At 42.9% G+C, this 23,460-nt stretch overlaps 1 protein-coding gene across 17 annotated transcripts in view; it reads right to left on the minus strand.

Moving 5' to 3' along the window:
- The window catches only part of INO80D (INO80 complex subunit D), a 70,196-nt gene extending 60,723 nt beyond the window's left edge, over window positions 1-9,473 (minus strand). For 3 of the 17 annotated variants that reach the window (XM_044937532.2, XM_025278071.3, XM_025278065.3), the window contains exon 1: window positions 9,335-9,473. The gene's annotated coding sequence lies outside the window, so the exon portion shown is untranslated. Of the gene's footprint in view, window positions 1-2,854; window positions 4,746-8,469; window positions 8,692-8,735; window positions 8,867-9,184; window positions 9,315-9,334 lie in introns of those variants that run through there. The other 14 variants (XM_025278072.3, XM_025278066.3, XM_044937539.2 and 11 more) reach the window with 12 other exon arrangements.
- Window positions 9,474-23,460: the final 13,987 nt, after the last annotated feature.

Below are 23,460 nucleotides of genomic sequence, written 5' to 3' on the forward strand. Positions count from 1 at the left end.
ACTATCACTTTAAAAAGTCTTAACCAGACCAAGTGTATTTATCACTACACTAGATACTATCTTCATCTGTGGAAATAGCTTGCTTAGAAAAAGAATACAAACAAGTTTATGTGAAAGAGAATTAAGGTAATTAAGCACTCTCAGCAGCACTAGAATATACCCTTTAATATACATTTATTATTATCAAAAAAGCAAAAAATACCTGAGAAGAGAGTCACAGAAAGAAGTTTTTCACGGCAAACATATCCGTGTACCAGAATTGAAGAGGAGGAAATATGGGTAGCTGTAAAATCTTCCTAAAAAATCCTCCTTGTTATTATGTGCAAGTCGCTCAGTCATGTCCAGCTCTTTGCAACCCCATGGACTATACAGTCCATGGAAATCTCCAGGCCAGAATACTGGAGTGGGTAGCCTTTCCCTTTCTCCAGAGGATCTTCCCAACGAAGGGATCAAACTCAGGTCTCCAGCATTGTAGGCAGATTCTTTACCAGCTGAACAAAGGAATCCCTTGATATTATATGCTGAGTTTAATGAAAAAGAAAACAATTCCCTTCCATAGTCTCTTTCTTCTTGCAAATACAGAGGAATAAGACATTAGTAGGGGAAAAGGTAAGAAAGATAAGCTTTTAACAAAAGCAACCTACAGCCCTTTCGGTCTTCCGACAGCAACCAGAAACCAATTTGCAAAACATGAACATTAGTCTCTTTGGGACTGCCACTGTATCACCTCCATGTGGAATCTCTGTGTGTCATTACTGCTCTTTTGAGTCTCCTGTTTCAGAAGCATGTTCATTTCACTGCCACACTATTTTCTCCTAATTGCCATCGGTAATTTTATATAGTCTACCCCCTTTTAAGGGCCTGGACCTACAACATACCTTACAATTTTTTTCTAATCCAACGTGAACCTAAATTCTCAGAATGCTAGCTAATATATTTAATACAAATGAAAAGAATTTTTGTTTATCCCAGATGATATAAAATCTGAAAAATCTTAAAAACTTAAAAAGTGTCCCATTTTAAGTTTTTTTTTTTGAAATGTTTTGACTCAACTTCATGCAGCATAGAAATGTGAAACTAAACAGATGAATATATTGATTAAAAAAAAAAAAGGCAATATCCCACACATCAGTGTTAGACTCAGAAATTATAAAAATCTATCAACTGGTGCGATTCAAAGATCAGTGAGAAAATCTACCTATCATCCCAAAATATAAACAATATTCAACACAAAGTGCAAAGGAGAGTATTTTAAGCTAAGTTAAATGCTTATCGAATGTCTACTATGTGCCAAATACTGTGCTCAAATAGCACTGTGCAAATAAGTCTGCATTATGAATTTCAATTAAAATGACCTTTATGCTAGTTGAGCTTCTTACCTAATTTATTAGAAAGGTAAGGAGAGCTCATGCAGCAGTGGAGAGCACTTACTGGCTTCAGTGGGTATCAGAGATGGGGCTTAAAACGGGCTCAGCTCATTACTAGGTGTTTGACCTTGGGCAACTTATTTAGGTTTCAGTTTTCTCAGTTGTAAAGAGGATTGTAATAGTATGTACCTCATTGAGTCACTTAGGAGAATTAAATTAGGTATTTCAATATGCATGGTATCCAGCACATAGTAATCACTTAATGTTAACTACTATTAGAAGCAGTTAAGTAGTGGTTTATTGGTATTATCATTTTAATCAAAGATCTGCAGGGCTGAAAGGCAGTCTCCAGCTGCTGGTGGTTCTCTGAATGATACAGTGTAATTCCCCAGTAAATCAGGCCCTCCCACCTTCTTGAGGCTAGAGTAACAGAATCCACTGAAAACTGTTTCCTATGATTATCCGTATTAAAAATCTAATATTAAAAATGTTTTCAACATTCTATAGAACATCTAGACACTGGCGTTCTTGGGACAAAAATACTAGCAGAATGAGCAGTGTTTGATTGGGTTATGGCATTTATTAGCTCCAATTAAGACTCCTTTACAGCAAATGCTGAGTTTCTATCACTGCCATGGGGTCACTTTCAATTGTTACAGAAACCCTATATTGCATGACAAAAAGAAAACTTAAGTTGTAGCTACAGTTCTTTTGTTCTAAGAATCTGAAACTAACGGCCTCTTTGTTGCTCAATTCCAGGTACTCTTTTCCATCCTTATCTCACTTGACCTCTCTGTGGCATTTGACATGCTGACCACTTTCTCTTTCTTGAAAAATCTCTTTTTGGCTTCTCAGTCAGTGGCTTCCTTTCTCTTGGCGCCCACACTTAAATGTCAATGTTCCCGAAGATGCTTTTAATCTTGTTCTATAGGGATGCAAGATGAAATGTCTCCATGTGCCACAGGGGTGGGCAAAGACTGGCAAACTTTGCTCATCTAAAGGCAGCAGACTCAAACCAGTTTCAACAAGTTGTTGGAATTAAAACACACACACACACACATACACACACACACACACACACGGACCTATGGTTTCCAGATCTTCCAATTTTTCAAAAAATACAAATCCAAATTTTCTCACTAAAATCTTCCATGTCAGTAGCTCATTTACACTGTTCAAACACAAGGTATGTGACCCTGAGCAAGTTATTTTACAAATCTGTTTCCTCATCTATAAAGTGTCAGTGATACAAGTGACACACAAACAGTGAACGCCAAACAAAAACTTTTACCGGCTTCCATTTTAATGTCTGTTCTACATTACCCCAGGTTTCAAGCTGAATATATAAAACTGTAAATATGTATAAATATATTTTACTGGACTAAGAACCACTAAGCCAAATTTTTCTACTTCTACAACTTCAGGTGTTATCTATACAAGGATGGATCCCAAATCGGCATCCGATTACCGGAAGAAGACCCCTTTACCTCTGTAACCAGCCTCTCCACTGACTTCTCTCCAAGCCCATTGCCATTGCCATCACGGTAGTCCAAACCTTCAATCTCTTCTCAGCAGCTGTCCACTTGCCCTCCTTTGTTCCACTTTTTTACGATCTGAATCCTCTAAAATGCAAATAATTTGGCCAAAGGCCTACATAAATGTATGAGAAATCCAAACCTCTTAAGTACAGACTCCTTAAGACCTAACCAAGGCAACCACTCCCTCTCCCATTACAGATTCCTACTCCCCCAATTCCTACAATTTGCAATACAGAATACTCCTTAGTCAGGTCCCACCTCCTGGAATGCCTATCTAACTCCTCCTATTTGCTCTGGGCAGAAACCCACCCCCCTGGAAAATCCTTACTTTTTGCCCCAGGCCAGAGTAAATAAGCTTTCCTTCCTCCAAGCTAAACTATCCCTCCTCCTTCAATGTTGTAAATGTCAACTTTATTTTTCTTCTCCACTAGACTAAAAACTCCTCAAGGGCAAACAAAGTATCTTTTTCTTACAAGGCCCAGTTGTTTTTCAGTTGCTCAGCTGTGTCCAACTCTTTGTGACCCCATGGACTGCAGCACGCCAGGCTTCTCTGTCCTTCCCCATCTCCCAGAGTTTGCTCAAACTCATGTCCATTGAGTCGGTGATGCCATTCAACCATCTTGTCCTCTGTTGACCACTTCTCCTCCTGCCTTTGATCTTTCCCAAACTCTAGAGCTACCACTAAAGAAGCCGATGTGATAAATGAACGAAGCGGCACACGCTTCAGCAAACCCTACCATCACTCAGATAAGCATCCTACCTTCCCAAGGTGAGCCTACCAAATCAGCCACAGACTATTCAGCTTTTCAAAGCCATTCAACACACACACCTGCACGCATATAGCTTCAAGTTTAAAAAGAGCTAGAAGAAAAGCCACCTTCTTTGCCCACTGGTGTACTTACTTACCACTTCTTTACATTTACCAACTCAAGAGCTCAATGGCAGAGACTAGACTAACATCAAGCTGCTGAAACTTTCTGTGAATATACTGCTTATTTTTTACTGCCACAAAAATATTTATTTGCCCCACGAAGGTAATTATTATATTTTATCTGTACTCAAATACTTACTAGTATTATTAATACATGCTAAGTCAAGCACTCATTCACACTGAAAAAAATTAACATCGAGAATATTAAAAATCTTTAAAGGAAAATATTATACAAAGACCACATATGAGGCTTCATGTGCAGTTCCTCATTTAATCACAACAGCCTTATGAAGGTGTTATCATCACCCCCTTTCACAGATGAATAAACTGAGACTTAATGAGATTAATTTATCCAAGTCACATAGGTAGGATTCAAAGCCAATGTGACTCCTCTGCCCAAGCTTTTAACCAATACAAAACAATCAGTTCAGTTCAGCCGCTCAGTCATGTCCAACTCTTTGCGACCCCACGGACTGTAGCACGCCAGGCTTCCCCGTCCCTCACCGACTCCCATGTATAAAAGTATACAACATTGTTAAATGCAAGATCCTGAGATCACGTGGTATGCACACACAATCACAAAACAAACACACGCAGATCACAAAATGTTAACAATGGTTATCTCTTGAATAGAATGAAAGTGTTAGACACAAAGTGTCCAACTCTTTGTGACCCCATTGACAGCAGCCCAATAGACTCCTTGTCCATAGGATTTCCTAGGCAAGAATACTGGACTGGGTAGCCATTCCCTTCTCCAGGGGATCTTCCCCCACCCAGGGATGGAACCCCGGTATCCTGTATCACAGGCAGACTGAATGGAATGAATATGAGTAAATATTACCTTGGGGTATCCCTGGTGGCTCAGATGGTAAAAGCATATGCCTACAATGCGGGAGACCAGGGTTCGATCCCTGGGTTGGGAAGATCCCCTGGAGAAGGAAATGGCAACCCAATCCAGTATTCTTGCCTGGAAAATCCCATGGACTGAGGAGCCTGGTAGGCTACAGCCCATGGGGTCGCAAAGAGTCAGACACTACTGAGCGACTTCACTTTCAAATATTACCTTTAATCAGAAAAAAAGTCAAACAAGAGAAAAAGTATAGAGAATAGAAGAGTAAAGTGGCCTGAAAGTGAAAATGAAAATTGCTCAGTCATGTCCAGCTCTTTGCCACCCCATGGACTGACTATACAGTCCATGTAATTCTCCAGGCCAGAATACTGGCGTGGGTAATCTTTCCCTTCTCCAGGAGATCTTCCCAACCCAGGTCTCCCGAACCGCAGGTGGATTCTTTACCAGCTGTTGAGCCACAAGGAAGCCCAAAGTGGCCAAGGGGAATAGTATAGAGCACAGAAGAGTAAAGTGGCCTAGGTGAGTTAAGAGTCAAGTACATGAGCTACCTTATCTAATCTTTATATCAAAAGAAAAAAGTTTTTTCCATTTTACAGATAAAGCTGAAGAACCTGCCCAGTGCAAGAACTGGCTGGGATCAGAACTCAAGACCCAATTCAAATGTGGCTGACTGTAGGGTGAAAGTGAAAGTGAAGTCGCTCAGTCAAGTCCGACTCTTTGCAACCCCATGGACTGTAGCCTATCAGGCTCCTCCGTCCATTGGATTTTCCAGGCAAGAGTGCTGGAGTGGATTGCCATTTCCTTCTCCAGGGGATCTTTCTGACCCAGGAATCGAACCCAGGTCTCCCGCATTGCAGGCAGACGCTTTTACCGTCTGAGCCTGCTACAAATAAAATGCAACCAAAAAGCTGTCTTAAAACCAAGTCACATTCAGGGATAGAAACCGAACCAAGTAACCGAGCATCCTAAGTGCAATCAGGGAAAAAAAGAGAGGAACGGGAAAAGAGTATCTCTGTGAGTGTCCCAAAAAAGCCAGGACGAGTCATTACAGTTGAGGTTCTGGGACAAACTCTACCTGAAGGAAGTGAGAAGAAGACTCCACTGCTGTTTGTTTTGCAAAGCACAGAGCTGCATTAGCATAAATTAAATGGGCTTAGATGGAACACCATTGTATATGCAATGGAGTATCTCCTTCGGGGACAATTGGCTGCCTCCAACCCAGTATCATCCATTCATCCATTGTTTACACATTACGAGGTATGTGGGGGGAAGAGACTGGGTGCTACTAGTCTGAGAACATTGCCGTCTAACTGTATTCAGATATAAATGACCTCTCCTTATCCATAACTATGGTTCCAAACCTGGATAGTGAGAGCTGCTAACTCTGGGGGAACAATTCAGATAAGACTGAATCATCGGCCTTTTTTTTTTTTTTTTTGAAGTGACATGTTTAATTTTGGGTGCTCTGACTTAGAAATTTTAAAATCCATCTAAACTGTAATTTCAATTCTCTATAATAGTATTAACATGATTTACTGAGAAAAATGGTTTGGGGTAGGGTATACAAATTTCCTTACACAATCTTTCAGAGGAAAGAAAACTTGATTACTTCAGACTTATAAATGAAAATAAACATCTACTTTTGAAACTAAATATTTAATAGTGAAAAAGTATACTACCTTCTCCCCTGGTGGCTCAGACGATATAGCGCCTGCCTGCAATGCAGGAGACCAGGGTTCGATCCCTGGGTCGGGAAGATCCCCTGGAGAAGGAAATGGCAACCCACTCCAGTACTCTTGCCTGGAAAACCCCATGGACTGAGGAGCCTGGTAAGCTACAGTCCATGGAGTCGCAAAGAGTCGGACACGACTGAGTGACTTCACTTCACTTATACTACCTTAGCCACTAAAAACTAATTCAATATTTGCCTTAAAGCCTTTTTTTTAAAGTTTCAAACACAATGTAACTTTTTAGATTATCAAACCCACTATTCCTTCAAAAATAAAGTAGCCCATGGAATGATTAGATCAGGAAAGACTGCAGGGGTGGTGGGGTACAAAACTTTTGGGATTTGTACATATACACATTTTGAAAGTCTGGGAATATGAAGCGAACAATACACCTTAAAAATATCAAATTAGGAAGCAAAGAGATTTTTTTTAAAAACCTCAAAATGTCCTAAGAGATTCATAGACTGATTTCTTCCATACAGTATGCTCTAAAAATAAGGACAAACTATAATATAACAGAAGTAACAATTTTGGATACACAAGTTTATGAAAACATCCAAATCAACAAGCAATTTCAATAAATCAATAAAGTTAAACAACCATTAAATATAATTTACATTTTGGGTATGAAATCCACACAATTTCAAATATCAAGTGTTTCTTTCTTAAGCAAAATACTAAATGGCTGGATGGCTGTCATTGCAGAGAAACAGGAGTTTTATTTCAGGCAAACAAAAGGAAAAGGAGACACTTAGTAAGACTCCACAGAAGGAATCTCACTTCCACGCGGAACACAAGTCAGCACTGACCCTGTGGTGGGTTACCCACTGCCCTGCAAGTGCCAGCATCTCCTGGATAATAGTACTCTGGGGGTGAGTGGTCAGAGTGTGGAACACCTCTGCCAGCCAGCTCCACAGCCTGCTACCAGGCGGGACACACATACCTACACACAGCCTCCTGCCCCAGGTCCAGGTCTACTTAAAAACAGCTGGGAAGAAAAGAGCCAATAAAAGAGGAAAAACCACCTCCCCAGACAATCCCACGCTGGGGGCTGGTGGGGGGTGGGGGTGGGCAGGGCACATTAACATTTGACTTCCACACACTAAAGAACACCAGGAGGTTAAGTGGAGCCACAGGAAACATCCCGTCCCAGAAAACCAGGAAATTTAGATTTGGAAATTTAAGTTTTATACATTAAAAAAAAAAAAAAAACTTTCAAAACTCACGGCACCAAAATATAGCTAAAATTAAATCCGTTTAAACATAGAGGAGGGGGGAAATAGCCAAACCACAGTGTTCAGTTCCCTGAGGGCTCTTCCATAGACCCTTCTGAGTTGCGGCAATAACAAGTTTCCTTAAAAATCCCCCCCTTTTCTATTTCTAGGGTCGAACAGAAGAGTATCACAAAAATCCAAATAGTTATTATCAGAAAAAAATAAACGGACGATCCTTAAACTGTAGACCTTGTTTCAGGAGCTGCCCTGCCCACCTCCACTTCCCTCCTCGTTCTTAGTGCTTCCCAGCGGGGTCCGTCCTGACAACCAGGGTCCCCGCCTTGGGTCCAGTCCCCGTGTTTGTTTTCCCGGACAGTGACCAAACAGGACAGGAAAACTCCTCCATCTAGGGGCTGCTCCAGACATCCAGCCCCCGTCTCCCTCCCTGACAGTCTCCTCCCCCCTCCCTGCATCTTTCCCTCTGCAAGGCTGTCCAGAAAAGGGGGCTCGGGACTCGAAGAAGTCGGGATGGGAGGAAGGGTGGGTGCTCGGTCTGAAAATAAACACTCGCGCTTCCTGGGGTAAGGGCTAAAAAAGCGATTAGAAAAGCCTGCCCAGTAGAAATACCACCTGAATGTACCTCCTCCCTTTCCCACTGCAACAAGACCAGTCACTAACTAATCAGCTAAGACAAATCCCTGGAAAACTTTTGCGAACGGGCAGAGAGGACCCTCTCCCCAGCCGGGGGGCTCCCGGGGACGGGGCTGGAGTTTGCAGCCCTGGAAGGGCTCACCGGGGAACGGGGTGGGGCGCGGGCGAGGGGTGCAGGGGCGGAGTACCTTCCACGGACAGGAACTGGCAAAGAGTTTCAAAATAGCCGAGTGCTCTCCCCCACGCCCTCGGGGGTCGCGAGCGCTAGGACCGGGGCTCCCCGAAAGGAGGCCAGCCCCCAATTCGGGCCTAAAAGGAAACTTTCCGGGCCGCGGCTGCACCTGACTCCTCCACCGCCCCTCCACCCCACCCCACGCCCGCAAGGCCGCCCGCCCCGCCCCGGCCTGGGCCGCCCGGAGCGCAGAGGAGGGGGAGAAATAAATCCAACTATTACCGGAATCGGGGGTGGGGGACGTCGTCGAGAGACTCGGGGGAGGGAGCAGCTGGACGCCCATTCCCCACTCTTAGGCCCTGACGACCCTGTCCCGGCCACCCCGGGCCTGCCGCCCCGCCGGGGAACCTCCGGGGGGCCCGCGCAGGATTCGGCCCAGCAGCGCTGCCGTCCCGCCCGGAGGCCCCGAGGGATCCGAAGGGGCGCGAGGAGGCCCGGGGTGCGGGGGCAGGGGGCAGGGCGCGGCCGCTACGGGGCCCGCCGGCCCGAGGCCTAACCGGCACCCCCAACCCCCCCGCTCCACACCCCTACCCCGGCCCGCGCAGGCCGCGCCGCTCGCCCCGCTCCGGCCCCGGCTGGACCCCTGGCTGGCGGCCCGCCGTCGTTGCCCGTGGGCGCCCCCCAGGCCCCCGAGTCCCCAGCCCCCGCCACCCCGGCGCCGGCCCTCTCACCCTTTCATTCTCTGCCCGGGGCCTGGCGCGGGCCGGCGAATCCCCGGCCTCACGTAAGCGTGCTCGCCGCCCGCCCTGCCTGCGCGGCCCAGCCCGCCGCCCTACGGGAGCCCGGGGATGTGGGCCGGGCCTGGGGCCGCTTCTGCTTACCTTTCAGCTGCTTTTTTTTTTTTTTCTCCTTCCCCCCTTTTCCCTCGGCTGGGCTGACAGATCAGAGTGAGAGGCGCTGGCAATGGACTAGGAAGCTCGGCTGCCGCTGCTACTGCTCCCCCCTGGGCTCCGGCGAGAGCCTTTCCCTGTCAAGCAAGAGGGGTGAGGATCATATTTTTATTTTGGAAACTAAAAAGTGCTCCCAGGGTCGGTGATTATTAAGGGGAAATCCCTGAATATACTCTCCAGCCAAGAAGGCAGGGCTGCCGGGGCTGCACAAGAAGAGGCAGCAGCCTCCTACAGCACCACTACAGGCACTGCGAGGACATAACACCAGAGAGCCGCTCCTCTGCCCTCCGAAACGACAACTTTCCTACCATCTTGGAGGCAGAGCAAAGGGGGGCCAGGGGGAAAAGTGCACCCGCTCCCGATAAAGTACAAATTTCGACTTCTCATCTCTGGAAAAAAGTCCACACCGGCCGTCTCCACCGGCGCCTGGGGGAGAAAGCGGGGAAGAAACTGGGGGTGCCTCAGAAACGTTTGCGTTTACTCCAGGGGGGAAAATGTTTCTGCATCTTCTGATGGAAAGAAATCTTTACAAGACACAGGTTTTCCGGTGATTATTGTTTTCTGTTTTCTATTTAATTTTTTTTTCCATGTTCGTGATAGCGGTATTTGAATTTTTTTTCAGCCTAATAATGATTTTTTTTTTTCCATTACAGATCTAAGTTCTGGGTTTGATGGTCAGTTTATAAATTTGAACTTCAAGAGACTTCTTAGCCACTTTATTTGTCTGCTTATTTATACGTTTTTGTATATAGAGATATTTCTTTCCTTATATATATAAATTTGTGCTATATATTCCCTTCCAAACTGAGATTGCTGGAAGACAATTTTAAAGGGATGTCTTTTGTCTCCTTTTCCCAAAGCAATGGAAATAAAACCTATTGACTGTCCAGAAAGGCAAGATACAGCTGTTTATTTTTCACAGTGCAAATTAAGACAGAGATCACTGGGAGGTTAAATACAACGCAAGTATAACTGACCGTGTTTCTAGAAATAATCCTAACGCTCTTATGGTCTGCTTGTGAAGAAAGATTACTGGAAAACTCCAAATAGACTATAAAGACAGCTTTAGATTTTCTTTAAGTAAAGTTGCTTATTTAGAATTATATCCAGGCATTTAATTTTTTTGTTGTTGTTTAGTTTATATCCTTTAAAATTTAGATTTTTGGTGCATTGCACGTGTTGCTGACCACTTTCTGTGTCACAGAATTGAAAACGAGTGTGTCTGCTTTTGTTAGAGTTGAAATGTTCAGAACTTCCAATGTGTTGCCAAGCTATGAATTACTTTTAATATATTACAATGGATGTCATGAATCAGCTTTTCTTCAATAAGCAAAAGGTTAGTAGATAGAGGGGATCAAAGTTACCCAGGATGGGGGGATCAAAGCTGAGATAACAGAGAGATGAGGGACAGGATGCTGCTCACTTGCAACAATGCCACAGAAATCTTACTGGAGGAGAACAAATCGCAGAGATATTTTGCTAATTTTGTAAAGAAAGAGAAGAATACTAGAAAATGAACAAAAGATCTTTTTCTATTTTTACAGGGAATGATGAATCTTGTACTAAAAGTTATTTTTCTGATGCAGATTGCCTGACATAGTGGAAATGAATTTGTAATATCAGTGTCTTATATCAGTAGAATATTTAATTCCTTTAACTTAAAATTGACTAAAAAGCATGTAAAAATAACTGATGGCTCACCTTAAAATGTTTATTTTTTGAGCTTCCAAATGTCTAAATTCCCATAATATTAAAGTGAGTTCAAATAATGCATATAACAGATACTAAGTATTTTCATTCTCACCCGCATCTTTATTATCTCAGTTTGAATACAGTACCTGAATAGTCTTGGGTTTTTTCCTAGATTTTTTATCTTACTATTTGCTAGAAAAATCTGAAGTAATTAAAAAATTAACTGATTCTTAACATCTCAGAAGCCTCAGTTTTAAAGTTGTGTTCTATTTACAATTTTGGGGTTTTTTTTCAGTGTTTAGAAATCAAACACTTCGGTCATAACAAGGAAATCCGTTCCCTTAATGAAATCTAGTGGAGTTGAAAAATAGGATTTTGAGCAACTTGTTCCTTATGCGTGACATGACTTTATAGAAATACTTTGAATTTTTCAAGACATTAAGATGTGTTTGATTTCAGCTGACCGCACCCTTTTATGCAGTCCCTCTTGTGACCAGCAAGCTTTTTTGAGTGATACCTGTCTGGGGATAGGGGTATGTTCATAACATGGTACAAATATGGTACCATTTCAGTGTCTTTCTCTTTGTAACGTTTGACTTGTACAGGGCTGTGATCCATTAAGTTTTTCCACCAGCTGAGCTAAATAGCCTAGTCTGAGGGAATTACAGCCCAAACAAAAAAGAAATCCTGCTACAATTGCAACATGGGTGAATTGATTCAGTTCAGTTCAGTCGCTCAGTTGTGTCCGACTCTTTGCGACCCCATGAATCTCAGCACGCCAGGCCTCCCTGTCCATCACCAACTCCCGGAGTTCACTCAGACTCATGTCCATCGAGTCAGTGATGCCATACAGCCATCTCATCCTCTGTCGTCCCCTTCTCCTCTTGCCCCCAATCCCTCCCAGCATCAGAATCTTTTCCAATGAGTCAACTCTTTGCATGAGGTGGCCAAAGTACTGGAGTTTCAGGTTTAGCATCATTCCTTCCAAAGAAAACCCAGGGCTGATCTCCTTCAGAATGGACTGGTTGGATCTCCTTGCAGTCCAAGGGACTCTCAAGAGTCTTCTCCAACACCACAGTTCAAAAGCATCAATTCTTCGGCGTTCAGCCTTCTTCGCAGTCCAACTCTTACATCCATACATGACCACAGGAAAAACCATAGCCTTGACTAGACAGACCTTTGTTGGCAAAGTAATGTCTCTGCTTTTGAATATACTATCTAGGTTGGTCATAACTTTCCTTCCAAGGAGTAAGCATCGTTTAATTTCATGGCTGCAGTCACCATCTGCACTGATTTTGGAGCCCCAAAAAATAAAGTCTGACTCTGTTTCCACTGTTTCCCCATCTATTTGCCATGAAGTGATGGGACCGGATGCCATGATCTTCGTTTTCTGAATGTTGAGCTTTAAGCCAACTGTTTCACTCTCCTCTTTCACTTTCATCAAGAGGCTTTTTAGTTCTTCACTTCCTGCCATAAGGGTGGTGTCATATGCATATCTGAGGTTATTGATATTTCTCCTGGCAATCTTGATTCCAGCTTGTGCTTCTTCCAGTCCAGTGTTTCTCATGATGTACTCTGCATATAAGTTAAATAAGCAGGGTGACAATATATAGCCCTGACGTACTCCTTTTCCTATTTGGAACCAGTCTGTTGTTCCATGTCCAGTTCTAACTGTTGCTTCCTGATCTGCATACAGATTTCTCAAGAGGCAGGTCAGGTGATCTGGTATTCCCATCTCTTTCAGAATTTCCCACAGTTTATTGTGATCCACACAGTCAAAGGCTTTGGCATAGTCAATAAAGCAGAAATAGATGTTTTTCTGGAACTCTCTTGCTTTTTCCATGATCCAGCCGATGTTGGCAATTTGATCTCTGGTTCCTCTGCCTTTTCTAAAACCAGATTGAACATCTGGAAGTTCACGGTTCACATATTGCTGAAGCCTGGCTTGGAGAATTTTGAGCATTACTTTACTAGCGTGTGAGATGAATGCAATTGTGCGATAGTTTGAGCATTCTTTGGCATTGCCTGTCTTTGGGATTGGAATGAAAACTGACCTTTTCCAGTCCTGTGGCCACTGCTGAATTTTCCAAATTTGCTGGCATATTGAATGCAGCACTTTTACAGCATCATCTTTTAGGATTTGAAATAGCTCAACTGGAATTCCATCACCTCCACTAGCTTTGTTCGTAGTGATGCTTTCTAAGGCCCACTTGACTTCACATTCCAGGATGTCTGGCTCTAGGTCAGTGATCACATCATCGTGATTATCTGGGTCATGAAGATCTTTTTTGTACAGTTCTTCTGTGTATTCTTGCCACTTCTTAATATCTTCTGCTTCTGTTAGGTCCATACCATTTCTGTCCTTTATCAAGCTCATCTTTGCATGAAGTGTTCCCTTGGTATCTCTAATTTTCTTGAAGAGATCTCTAGTCTTTCCCATTCTGTTGTTTTCCTCTATTTCTTTGCATTGATCGCTGAGGAAGGCTTTCTTATCTCTTCTTGCTCTTCTTTGGAACTCTGCATTCAAATACTTAAATCTTTCCTTTTCTCCTTTGCTTTTCACTTCTCTTCTTTTCACAGCTATTTGTAAGGCCTCCCCAGACAGCCATTTTGCTTTTTTGCATTTCTTTTCCATGGGGATGGTCTTGATCCCTGTCTCCTGTACCATGTCACAAACCTCAGTCCATAGTTCTTCAGGCACTTTATCTATCAGATCTAGGCCCTTAAATCTATTTCTCACTTCCACTGTATAATCATAAGGGATTTGATTTAGGTCATACCTGAATGGTCTAGTGGTTTTCCCTACTTTCTTCCATTTAAGTCTGAATTTGGCAATAAGGAGTTCATGATCTGAGCCACAGTCAGCTCCCAGTCTTGTTTTTGCTGACTGTATAGAGCTTCTCCATCTTTGGCTGCAAAGAACATAATCAATCTGATTTTGGTGTTGACCATCTGGAGATGTCCATGTGTAGAGTCTTCTCTTGTGTTGTTGGAAGAGGGTGTTTGCTATGACCAGTGCATTTTCTTGGCAAAACTCTATTAGTCTTTGCCCTGCTTATATTTGCTTTGGCCTATATTCCAAGGCCAAATTTGCCTGTTACTCCAGGTGTTTCTTGACTTCCTACTTTTGCATTCCAGTCTCCTATAATGAAAGGACATCTTTTTTGGGTGTTAGTTCTAAAAGGTCTTGTAGGTCTTCATAGAACCGTTCAACTTCAGCTTCTTCAGCGTTACTGGTTGGGGCATAGACTTGGATTACTGTGATATTGAATGGTTTGCCTTGGAAACGAACAGAGATCATTCTGTCGTTTTTGAGATTGCATCCAAGTACTACATTATGAACTCTTTTTTGGCCATGATGGCCACTCCATTTCTTCTGAGGGATTCCTGTCCGCAGTAGTAGATATAATGGTCATCTGAGTTAAATTCACCCATTCCAGTCCATTTTAGTTCGCTGATTCCTAGAATGTCAACATTCACTCTTGTCGTCTCTTGTTTGACCACTTCCAATTTGCCTTGATTCATGGACCTGACATTCCAGGTTCCTATGCAATATTGCTCTTTACAGCATCGGACCTTGCTTCTATCACCAGTCACATCCACAGCTGGGTATTGTTTTTGCTTTGGTTCCATCCCTTCATTCTTTCTGAAGTTATTTCTCTGCTGTTCTCCAGTAGCATATTGGGCACCTACTGACCTGGGGAGTTTCTCTTTCAGTATCCTATCATTTTGCCTTTTCATAGTGTTCATGGGGTTCTCAAGCCAAGAATACTGAAGTGGTTTGCCATTCCCTTCGCCAGTGGACCAGATTCTGTCAGACCTCTCCACCATGACCTGCCCATCTTGGGTTGCCCCACGGACATGCCTTAGTTTCATTGAGTTAGACAAGGCTGTGGTCCTAGTGTGATTAGATTGACTAGTTTCCTGTGAGTATGGTTTCAGTGTGTCTGCCCTCTGATGCCCTCTTGCAACACCTACCATCTTACTTGGGTTTCTCTTACCTTGGGCGTGGGGTATCTCTTCATTGGTCAGTGTTAATTTCTATTGATAGCTGAACTCATTTCAGGTGTTATATCTCTTAATTCCTAGAAACTACAGGTGCTAACAAAACTGCTGACATAGATAGCCTTAAATAACCCTATTTTGCCCAGTAAAATTCCTGGTACTCAAATCTGGCTAACTTTGAGCACCTGCCTCTTGAGAAATCTGTATGCCTGTCAGGAAGCAACAGTTAGAACTGGACACGGAACAACAGACTGGCTCCAAATCAGGAAAGGAGTACCTCAAGGCTGTATACTGTCACCCTGCTTATTTAACTTACATGCAGAGTACGTCATGAGAAATGCTGGGCTGGATGAAGCACAAGCTGGAATCAAGATTGCTGGGAGAAATATCAATAACCTCAGATATGCAGATGACACCACCCTTATGGCTGAAAGTGAAGAACTAAAGAGCCTCTTGGAAAAAAAAAAAAAAAGAGCCTCTTGATGAAAGTGAAAGAGGAGAGTGAAAAAGTTCACTTAAAGCTCAACATTCAGAAAATGAAGATCATGGCATCTGGTCCCATCACTTCATAGCAAATAGATGGGAAAACAGTGGAAACAGAGACTTTATTTTGGGGGGGCTCAAAAATCACTGCAGATGGTGACTGCAACCATGAAATTAAAAGATGCTTGCTCCTTTGAAGAAAAGTTATGACCAACCTATTAAAGACAGCATATTCAAAAGCAGAGACATTATTTGCCAACACAGTTCCGTCTAGTCAAAGGTATTGTTTTTCCAGTAGTCATGGATGTGAGATTTGTACCATAAAGAAAGCTGAGTGGCAAAGAACTGATGCTTTTGAACTGTGGTGTCAGAGAAGACTCTTTGAGTCCCTTGGACTGCAAGGAGATCCAACCAATCCATCCTAAAGGAAATCAGTCCTGAATATCCATTGGAAGGACTGATGCTGAAGCTGAAGCTCCAATACTTTGGCCACCTGATACAAAGAACTGACTAATTGGAAAAGGCCTTGATGCTGGGAAAGATTGAAGGTGGGAGGAGAAGGGGATGACAGAGAATGAGATGGTTGGATGGCATCACAGACTCAATGAACATGAGTTTGAGTAAACTCCAGGAGTTGGCGATGGACAGGAACGCCTGGCGTGCTGCAGTCCATGGGGTCACAAAGAGTCTGACATGACTGAGCGACTGAACTGAACTGAGCACCTAATATATCTTGGTAACTTTGCTGAACACTTTTTTAATTTAAATTTATTTATTTTAGTTAGAGGCTACTTAGTTTACAATATTGTAGTGGTTTTGCCATACATTGACATTCATGTCAGTGTGTGCTGTACACTTCTTTCTGTGGGCTCTGGTTTAATTCCCCTAACAGCTCCAAAAAAATACTGTTTTTCTTTCCTTCCTCCCCTCCTCCTACTCCTTTCCCCTTCTGTTTTAAATACTGTTGGGATAATTACCTTCACTTTCAAGGAGTGTGGATCTTCTTAGGCTTTCCAAAGATTCCAAATCCTTTTGCCGTATAGTTGCTGAGGTACTACCACTGCTCTATACTCTCTATCTGGAAATGCTGTTTCTGCCATTTTTTGGTAATTTAGTCACTAAGTTGTGTCCAACTCTTTTGGGACGCCATGGACTGTAGCCTTCCAGGCTTCTCTGTCTGTAGGGTTTCCCAGGCAAGAATACTAGACTGGGATGCCATTTCCTTCTCTAGGGGCTCTTCCCAACCCAGGGATCGAACCTGCGGCTCCTGCATTGACAGGCATATTCTTTACCACTGAGCCACCTGGGAAGCCCTTCTGCCATTTACTCTTTGCCAAAAACAGAGTAGCCAGCAATTAGATCACCCTTTCATTCACTAGAGGCAGCTAGTGGCTTATTTCACTCTTGTGAAGTCTAGTTCCTACGTCTATCCATTGTTTTGAGGGGTGCATATATATATTGATATGTATATGTGTCCACTGAAACACTGTGGTTAAGAGAGATTTCCTTCCTGATCCTAAAAGTGGACAGTATATGTGGAGCTCTAGTGTAATTAGAAATGTTACCTATGGTTGTAAAATTGTACTTTCTAAAAAATCTAATCGATGGATGAAGTAACCTGGAACCATGAATGCCAAAGTTTACCTATGTGATCTTTAAAGCAGTGTCTTTTATTTATTCTGTTATGCCTTAATTTCACAAGTAGCTTGTTTAGCCTTTAGCTGAAATAAGAAATGCTTGCCTTAATATTTTTACTATTATTAGAAATTTTAATTGATCTGCCTTTTGGTATTAGTGAATTTAATTTTTCAAAAATTAACCACCTTATTGTGGACACTAGTGAAGTTATGAAAATACTACCTAGGGACTTCCCTGGCAGTCCAATGGTTAGGACTCCCGTACTTTTCACTGCAAAGGGCTCAGGTTCAAGCCCTTGTCTGGAATCTAAGATCCCAAAAGCCACAGGGTGCGGCCACAAAAAAAAAAAAACAAAATACCACCTAGATTCACAGATTGTGTGGATTTAAAGTGAAGGATTTATGCATGTTTAATATATTAGATGTCTTTAAGCAATAAAGCCCTACCTTTATTAGCAAATGTGTGCTGACAGAATCACCAGTGACATCAGACATTATTATACAAATTTAGTGGGTTTTGGGAGAAGTAGGGGTATGATTATAAACCTTCCCTAATCACAGAAATGTTTTTCTTAACATTTCTAAAGGCAAACTCGGAAGTCATATCAAAAGGTCCCTAGTGTGAAGCTTTCCAAGGAGGTAAAAAGAAGTGGGGTGTGTTCAGAGCCTAAAAGTTTTCAAAAATCATACTGTTGATCTCAGAGAAAGAGCAGTGAGCAGTCCTGAGGAGAGATCTTAGTTCCCTGCCCAGGAATTAAATCTGGGTCACCTGGATGAAAACCAAGAGTCCTAGCCACTAGATTACTGGAGCTAGAAGCAAAGTGGCCCTGGCTTTTGCCCCTGTTTGAAAACAAGAATGTGTCAAGGAGGCAAAAACTGTAAAAACAGGTACAAAGTTTATAATTAGAGACACAGCACAATGTGTGGGAGATCTCACAGGAAAACTGTTTATCCAACTCAGAAGCAGGGCAGAGATGTACACCCGGAGAGAAAGGGTATGGGCATCCTCTCTAGAGAGGAGTACAGTAAGTCAGAAACTAGGCAGAGATGCACACCGGGAGAGGAGCACGGAAGTTCTGAGTGCAGAGCAGTGCAGTATGGAGGCGATGTAGATCACTTATATAGGACAGTCCTTCCAAGTCTTTGTTTACTCTTGGCCAGTTATCTTGTTTCTTTCTTCACACCTGACTGATCCGTGGGTCCTCCCCAAGATACGTGTGCAACCTTTTTGCTAAGCTGGATCCCACTCTAGAGGCCTAAGAGTGCATGTCCACACTTAGTATGGTTGGGCCTCCCCACTCCCTTTCTGCCTTCCAAGAAGCCCCCAAGAACCCTTCCTGCACATGTGCAGACGGGGAGGCTTTCTTGGACCTCAGGAGCAGGTACTTTATCTCTCTGTTCTAGCAGAGCTCAGCTTTTACCACTAGCTTTGTCCTTGGAGTATCTGGGTGAGAATAAAGCTTGGATTTATTCCACTTGACAAATACCAGATGTCCAGCCCAGAGGCCCACTGTCTCCTGCCTCACTATTATGGTGGCCATACATGTACAATTTTTTTTTTACTTTAAGCGTTTCTGTTTTGGAAACATTTGTTGGTAATGTTTCTATCTAAAACAAAGATTTTGGTTTTCTTGTGGTTTTTATGCCCTGACGAAAACATTTTTGAGACAAGCATATTTGGGACATATCCTCATTGTAGCTTTAGGTTATTCGAATGTGAAATTTCTATATTAGAGATTGAACTACAGTCAAAGCACACACAATCAGGTAATCTCCAAGTTCTGACACCTACCCAAGGGCACTGAATCCTGGAAACAACTATCTAATACCAAGCCAGAAATGTCTTTTTTTTTCAAATCCCCATAAGGGAGAGAAGATACTCTCCAGGAGGCAGATAGTCACCTGCAGCAGCAGGGACAGGACATGTCCCCAGTGCCATATCACTGCCTTCTTGTCACACTGCAGGCAAAGAATGTGACATCACTTCAGCCTTGGCAGTCTCTGGCCATTTCTTTTGACCCCAACCTTCAGTTCAGTCGCTCAGTTGTGCCCAACTCTTTGCGACCCCATGGACTGCAGCATGTCAGGCTTGCCCGTCCCTCACCAACTCCTGGAGCTTGCTCAAACTCATATCCATTGAGTCAGTGATGCCATCCAACCATCTTATCCTCTGTTGTCCCCTTCTCCCATCTTCAGTCTTTCCCAGCATCAAGGTCTTTTCCAATGAGTCAGTTCTTCACATCAGGTGGCCAAAGTATTGGAGCTTCAGCTTCAGCATCAGTCCTTCCAGTGAATATTCAGGACTGATTGCCTTTAGGATGGACTGGTTGGATCTCCTTGCAGACCAAGGGACTCAAGAGTCTTCTCCAACACCACAGTTCAAAAGCATCAATTCTTCACCACTCAGCTTTCTTTATGGTCCAACTCTCACATCCACACATGACTACTAGAAAAACAATACCTTTGACTAGATGGACCTTTGTTGGCAAAGTAATGTCTCTGCTTTTTAATATGCTGTCTAGGTTGGTCATAACTTTTCTTCCAAGGAGCAAGCATATTTTAATTTCATGGCTGCAGTCACCATCTGCAGTGATTTTTGAGCTCCCCAAAATAAAGTCAGCCACTGTTTCCATTGTTTCCCATCTATTTGCCATGAAGTGATGGGACTGGATGCCATGATCTTCATTTTCTGAATGTTGAGTTTTAAGCCAACTTTTTAACTCTCCTCTTTCACTTTCATCAAGAGGCGCTTTAGTTCTTCTTCACTTTCTTCCATAAAGGTGGTGTCATCTGTATATTTTGATTCCAGCTTGTGCTTCATCCAGCCCAGCATTTCTCATGACGTACTCTGCATGTAAGTTAAATAAGCAGGGTGACAGTATACAGCCTTGAGGTACTCCTTTCCTGATTTGGAACCAGTCTGTTGTTCCATGTCCAGTTCTAACTGTTGCTTCTTGACCTGCATACAGATTTCTCAGGAGGCAGGTCAGGTGGTCTGATATTCCCTTCTTAGACTGACCTTAGACTGAGGAAAACACCTGTCCAACTGAAGCTGTGTTTTAAGTAATGGTTAGTAGAAAGAAGGGGCTTCCCTGTGGCTCAGACAGTAAAGAATCTGCCTGCAGTGCAGAGGACCCAGGTTCTATCCCTGGTTCGGGAAGATCCCCTGGAGAAGGGAATGGCTTCCCACTCCAGTATTCTTGCCTGGATAACTCCATGGACAGAGGAGACTGAGCCTAAGCCTGGAGGGCTGCAGTCCATGGGATCACAAAGAGTGGGACACAACTGAGCGACTAATACTTTTCACTTAGTAGAAACAAACACCCCCCCAAAGCAGTATCAAAGGTTGGATTTGAGCAAAATTGTGATAGTCAACTTTTTCTAAAACGTGTAATGAGAAAACTGTGTCCCCAAGGTGATTGTTAGCTAAAACATTGTAATAAGAAGAGAAATCCATGGAGTCCTCAGAATAATAGGCAGAGATCAACACAAAGGTGACTGTTTTGCTATGTTCCTGGTTAAGCAAGCTTTATAGACCCACTAGGAGCTTAACTACTATTTCCATGGAAAAATTAATCCCGGGTTCCAAATAGCTAATTTACAGTGATACTCTGCAACACAATCCATTAATAAGTTTGGACTTCCTGTGCTGTAATATCTTTGCCATATATTTGTTACAGGGTGCCAGAATTCAAGTAAAGATGGGGAAGTGGGTTGGTGGGAAATCCTCTCATTCAGTTAAAGTAAGGAATAACCATTAACACAATTTAAAGAGCTTGATTTAAATTCAGGTAAAGGAGATTTTCGAAGCTATTTTCATAGCTTTCATAGCTATGCTTTCATAGCTAGAAATGATGAGGCCAGTTGTAGTACACCAGTAAGAAGAAATGACTTCAGTCAATAAAAATTGTACTGTTTATACACTGATGTTTCTGTTTTATGCCTGTTTGAGTGCTGTATGGTCCTATAGTAGTTATTTGCATTTTGTTTTCTTCTTAAGGAAAACCAGAAAGAGAAATGAAGGCATAGACATAGGTAAAATTTTACTAAAAACTACATAACCTAGTCTCCTGCTATTAGCCTGATGCTGTTTTACCCCACAGAGCAAGCCCTGCCCATTCCTGTCATGATGCCTCTGTTCTCAGCTCTGCCAATTAAGTCCCACTCTGCCCTGATGCTATGCTCACAATCTTCTTTCTGAAGCCTTCTGGTGCCAATCTGAGTGTAGCATATTCTTACTCTGTGCCTTGAGTTGTTTTCCAGAACTTTCTTCCCCCCGATATGTGTTCTTTTGTGCAGGAGGAGCTGAAGTAGTTTAAGAGGTTAGTCTCCAGTCCAGGCTATCTGGTTTAGAAACTTGGCTCCACCATTTTCCTTGGTAGTATGACCCTGGGCAAGCTGCTTAGCCTCTCAGGGATAATAATAGTACCTACCTCATTGTATTGTTGTGAGATTACAGGGCATAATGCATAAGGCAGAGCCTTAGTGCCATGTGAAGGTCAGCTGCTCTCTGGTTACTTGCCAATAAACATCTTACAGGCAGCACAGCCCAAGGTCAGGGAGTGCTGTTTTGTTTGTGTTTTGTTTTTAAACATTACCAAGACAGTGGACTTAGCAGCACTAGTCACAAGTTGAATTAACTCAGCACAGAAAAAGACAACGACTATGATTATGGCATACCAAATATCTACACCACAATACCTACAAAAACAATCAATTGACTCTTTTTTCTAAATACTCAGATAGTTGATAGTCTGCAGCAAAGAATTTTAAGATTAGCTGAGATCTGAGTGTCCTTCAGACTCATCCAAGGTCTTAAAAACTGTAAAATGAAATACGGAAGAGTCCATACAGAATACAGAAGAGAAATAATGTGATCAGTTTACACCTTTTCATTAGCTGTTCTAAAGAGAAAGTGTTAGTTTCTCAGTCGTGTCCGACTCTTTGCAACGCCATGGACCATTAGCTCACCAGGCTCCTCTGCCATGGAATTCTCCAGGCAACAATACTGGAGTGGGTAGCCATTCTCTTCTCTAGGAGATCTTCCCAACCCAGGGATCGAACCTGGGCCTCCCACATTGGAGGCAGGTGCTTTACCATCTGAGTCACCAGGGAAGCCTATTCTAAAGAGAGAGAGAGAGATGCATTTAAATTTCAACATGAGATCTTGAAGAAGACTTTTCTGACAAGAAGACATGGAAAGGTTTATGAAATATCTTCAAAACAAGTAACCCCACACACACAAAAAATAGGTGTTTGACACATATTTCCAGTGAAATGTTTAATAGGGCAGGTACTAGTTCATTGTTTAAAATGTACCTACAGTGTTAAATAGTAGACAAACTGGGGGGTTTAGATCAGAAAACCATGTGTGACTCCCAAAGCTAATATTTATTTACTAGCTGTACAAACTCGGAGAAGGCAATGGCACCCCACTCCAGTACTCTTGCCTGGAAAAGCCCATGGATGGAGGAGCCTTGGTGGGCTGCAGTCCATGGGGTCACTGAGGGTCGGACACAACTGAGCAACTTCACCTTCACTTTTCACTTTCATGCATTGGAGAAGGAAATGGCAACCCACTCTAGTGTTCTTACCTGGAGAAGCCCAGGGATGGGGGAGCCTGGTGGGCTGCCGTCTCTGGGGTTGCACAGCGTCAGACACGACTGAAGCAACTTAGCAGCAGCTGTACAAACTAAGTTTCCCCAGCCCCTCAAACCTCAGTGCACTCATTCTCAACACGATTGATTGAATAAGATGAGTGATAGGCCATATATAGTATACTGTATGACATGTAACAGCCACTCCACAGCTGTCCATTCCCATTTTTGTCACTGAATTCATAGAAAGTGCCTGGAATTAAGGTAGGATTTTAATTAGAAAACTGTAAAAGAGGATCTTGCTCTAGAAGCAGTTCCTAAAGTATTGAAGAACAAATACCTAATTAGAACCCTACTTACATAATTTCCCTAGTAGCTCAGATGGTAAAGAATCTGCTTGCATGTGGGAGACCTTGGTTTGATCCCTGGGTTAGGAAGATCCCCTGGAGAAGTGAATGGCTACCCACTCCAGTATTCTTGCCTGGAAAATTCCATGGACAGGAGAGCCTAGTGGGCTACAGTCCATGGGGTCACAAAGAGTCGAACAGGACTGAGCAACTTCCATTTTATTTTCACTTACATATTTACTATTTTCTTGCATGATTTGTGTGAGGTTTCTCTTTTTGACTAGTTATTACTGCTT

This window comes from Bubalus bubalis, chromosome 2 (assembly GCF_019923935.1).
Source record: "Bubalus bubalis isolate 160015118507 breed Murrah chromosome 2, NDDB_SH_1, whole genome shotgun sequence".
NCBI lineage: Eukaryota > Metazoa > Chordata > Mammalia > Artiodactyla > Bovidae > Bubalus > Bubalus bubalis.